The sequence below is a fragment of the Dipodomys merriami genome, unplaced genomic scaffold (assembly GCF_024711535.1).
Source record: "Dipodomys merriami isolate MVZ:Mamm:240054 unplaced genomic scaffold, mDipMer1.0.p SCAF_101, whole genome shotgun sequence".
Taxonomy (NCBI): Eukaryota; Metazoa; Chordata; class Mammalia; order Rodentia; family Heteromyidae; genus Dipodomys; species Dipodomys merriami.
In genome coordinates this window covers 1,480,618-1,483,296 of record NW_027202283.1, presented here as the reverse complement: position 1 = coordinate 1,483,296, position 2,679 = coordinate 1,480,618, and the positions used below count along the sequence as shown (strand labels likewise).

Below are 2,679 nucleotides of genomic sequence, written 5' to 3'. Positions count from 1 at the left end.
TGTGTTTCTTTTCTGTCACTGCCTCCATTGACACTGTTTGGGTCTGCTCCACGGGATGGGCCTCTGGCCTCCACCCGAGGGGTGGGGAGGGGACTCTGTTCAGGTTCTGATTGCTGGGGTTTGTCTCTGTTTGCGCTCTCTGGATCAGCACCACTTCCTTTCAGTTCTTCTGCTCTGGTGTTCTGTGGGCATCTCATGTATCTCTGAGGTTCCTGCCATGGGGCTGAGTGGGATGGAGCCTCTCTGCTCCAATGGAGAGTGAGGGAAAGGGGTGGGATCTTTGTGTAAGTTCCCTGCTCTGAGGTTTCTTCATTCGTCAGGATCAGCCGGTCTGACACTGATATCTCAGGGGTCTTTGGTGCGGATGATCTGCAGACAACTCCCTGTGTATCTGGGCCACCGGTAGCTCCCACCAGGCCGGGCTGGCCATGGCTTGGCACGCTGCTTTGTGACCAATAGACGTTGGGGGAGGCGTCTTCAAGCTTCTCTATTGTGAAATTCTTCTTTTCAACTCCTGTTTTTCTCTGGATGTTGATTTTGTTGTTGTTGTCGGTCTCTTGGGGAGATTAAACGTTGGAACTCAAACTCTCTTTTTGGTTGGGGAGAGCTGTGGCGTTCCTCTAGTTCCCCATCATCATCTTGGACCCCCTCGAGTTTTTGCTTTTTTTAATTCAGAAATAATTTTAATTTATCTGTTGAAATGAGTACTAAAGGAACTAAAGATATTTCTGGTGCTTATGTGAAAAATTATACCTTAAAATATTCTGTATTCTGTTTGTATAATGCCCAAAATCTATTTTATTCTTTCCTATATATAAGACTTTGAATTCTACATTGTTTTATAATATATAGGTTCATTAATAAATGTGTCCTTTCCGATTGCATTCCATACCAAAACAGTTTAAGATTCCTTTTTTACTAGGTCCTTATTGTATATTTCTTTGGAATAAAATGAAAATTGTCTAATTTTAAAAGTTTTATAATGATTATGCTATGTAAAGGCCTTTCTAAGGTGAAGATTTAATACACTGATGTCAAACTAACTTTTATTTATATGGATTACATGTATTGTTACACTAGTAATTTTGTAATCAACTTTTTAATAATTGTTTTTCATTTCTTGCCTCTGAAGAATGAAAAATCTGGAATAATTCACAGATTTTCATATCATCCTTTGCAATTGCCATGTTAATCTCTGTATTGGTGTAATTTGGGTTCATGTGCTGCTGAAGCATGTAATGTCCTCTAAATTTAGGTAATTAATGATGCAATATTTATACAGGATTATATCCTTGGGTGCCTGTTTGTAACAAGGAAACCTTATTGTTTCTAACAATGCTACTGATCATATTTCCCTAAAATTCTGTGTATAATTGAAAATAATTATATTGTTCAGTTGATTGCTCACGTTTGTAATTTTTTTTGTCAATGACTATTTTAAATCTTTTTCATTTTAGTTTAATCATACTTTGAAGCATTTTTAGCTAGGTCCAAAGAGGATGGCTTTTTCAAGTACTTATTTATTCAACTGAGTTTGCTCTGTGTAGCTAACGGATTCAAAGTAAGCCTTGCTTAAGAGCTACTTCTAAACTTCTGCAGCTGAAATTTTCCTAAATGCGGTCTCATTGGCACAAATGTCTACGTGATGCTTTACCCTTCTTCCATGTAGGATCAGACCAAACAGAATATCTTACCCTGATCGCGTAAATTGTCTTACTTGAACAAAATAAATCTTAGTTCCTAGGGATCATAGAAAAATGAATATTTCAGACAGAACTTTTCAGACTAGAAGGTTTTTATCAAAATATAATGGTTTATTATACCTACCATTTCAAAAGTAGCTAAAGCCAAGAAGGTGAAAAAATTGTTCATATGCATGATTACCGAATGTCCTGGCCTGTCTACCTTCCAACAAGGCAGGAACTTAGACTACTGCCTTTCTATCACCAAATATTTTCATAGCTCCAGGAGAAGTCCATATGTTTCTCCTTGTTATTATGCCTTAAATTGGTAATGTTTCCTCTTGCCTCCAGTCTGTAAATCTACAAAAGGTAAAGGTTTAAATCTAACTCTATCAAACACTGAGGTAGAGATAATGGAAAAATACTTTAAAACAGAGTTGCTTTGGATACCCTAACCAAAACAGAGCAATGCAAAACATGTGCCATTTTATTATATTATATATAGTTATATATTTTATATTTATATGTGCTGATTTTATATTTCACACAGTGAAACTTACTAGAATCAATTGATAATTTGACAAATAAATTGATATTTATTTATTCCAATAAATAGAATTGGAATGTAAATAATTAGGTTTAGAATATATATTAGAATATAAAAAGTATCAATGCAGTGTCTTAGGTATAAACTTGTGATACCTTCTAAGTGTTCATGGTCTTCTGAATTAACATTGTTAAAAATCAATGTTGTTTTCCTCTACTCTATAAGAGATTTTACTCTGATGCTCTGTTTATTGTTTTAACTCACTGGTCCCAAACTGTTTTTCTCCATATTTCTGATGCATTCCTCCTACATATTATACTCTAATTTTGCTAATATGATATCTAAAAGACATTATTCTTCTATAGACCCATGGGTCCTAATATCTTATGGCTGAGTTACCTGCATCATCAGATAACAGGGGCAATACTTCTCACCTAGGCCTACCCAACA

General features: G+C 35.6%; 1 pseudogene; it reads right to left on the bottom strand.

The window, feature by feature from the left end:
- Window positions 1-1,136: 1,136 nt before the first annotated feature.
- On the bottom strand, window positions 1,137-1,235 carry LOC138807561 (U6 spliceosomal RNA; annotated as a pseudogene).
- Between the last annotated feature and the right edge of the window lie 1,444 nt (window positions 1,236-2,679).